This window comes from Hippopotamus amphibius, chromosome 2 (assembly GCF_030028045.1).
Source record: "Hippopotamus amphibius kiboko isolate mHipAmp2 chromosome 2, mHipAmp2.hap2, whole genome shotgun sequence".
Classification (NCBI taxonomy): Eukaryota; Metazoa; Chordata; class Mammalia; order Artiodactyla; family Hippopotamidae; genus Hippopotamus; species Hippopotamus amphibius.
In genome coordinates this window covers 165,238,175-165,239,270 of record NC_080187.1, presented here as the reverse complement: position 1 = coordinate 165,239,270, position 1,096 = coordinate 165,238,175, and the positions used below count along the sequence as shown (strand labels likewise).

General features: G+C 31.5%; 1 non-coding gene across 1 annotated transcript; it reads right to left on the bottom strand.

Annotated features, from left to right (window-relative positions):
* Window positions 1-641: 641 nt before the first annotated feature.
* On the bottom strand, window positions 642-748 carry LOC130847000 (U6 spliceosomal RNA). The gene has a single exon (XR_009051795.1). It is a non-coding gene; the product is annotated as a U6 spliceosomal RNA (small nuclear RNA).
* Window positions 749-1,096: the final 348 nt, after the last annotated feature.

Below are 1,096 nucleotides of genomic sequence, written 5' to 3'. Positions count from 1 at the left end.
TTTTCATTGTTAGTGTATAGAAATGCAAGAGATTTCTGCACATTAGTTTTGTATCCTGCTACTTTATTAAATTCATCAATTAGTGCTAGCAGTTTTCTGGTAGAGTCTTTAGGGTTTTCTATGTATAATATCATGTCATCTGCAAAGAGTGACAATTTTACTTTTCTTTTCCAATTTGGATTCCTTTTATTTCATTCTCTTCTCTGATTGCTGTGGCTAACACTTCCAAAACTATGTTGAATAATAATGATGAGAGTGGACACCCTTGTCTTGTTCCTGTTCTTAGAGGGAATGCTTTCAGTTTTTAACCATTTAGAATGATGTTGGCTTTTGGTTTGTCATATATGGCTTTTATTATGTTGAGGTAATTTCCTTCTATGCCCATTTTCTGGAGAGCTTTTATCATAAATGGATGTTGAATTTTGTCAAAAGCTTTTTCTGCATCTATTGAGATTATCATATGGTTTTTATCCTTGAATTTGTTGATATGATATATCACATTGATTGATTTGCGTATATTGAAGAATCCTTGCATTCCAGGGATAAACCTCACTTGATCATGGTGTATGATTTTTTTAATGTGTTGTTGGATTCTGTTTGCTAGTATTTTGTTGAGGATTTTTACATCTATATTCATCAGTAAAAATATGGAACGCTTCACGAGTTTGCGTGTCATCCTTGTGCAGGGGCCATGTTAATCTTCTCTGTATCCTTCCAGTTTTAGTATATGTGCTGCCGAAGTGAGCACTCGTCAGTATTTTAAATGATAAACTTTGTGTTCATGTAAGAAAATTCAGCAGTAAAGAATGGTATAATGTGATTTCCTGGTCCTTAATCACCATTAATAGTTTCTTATATATCCTTCTGGAAAATGTCCATGCTTATAAAAGCACACACATGCAGACACACATACATGCTTCAACAAATAAAAACACTTGTATACAGATAAATATATATGATCTAGTAATAAATTCATAAGTAAGGATATAATATGCATTCTATTCTGCAACTTTTTTTTTACAGTTAAGTATTTATTAGGCATTTTCACACAAAAGTACAATTGATTTGCTACATTTAAAAATTAATTTCATATTAC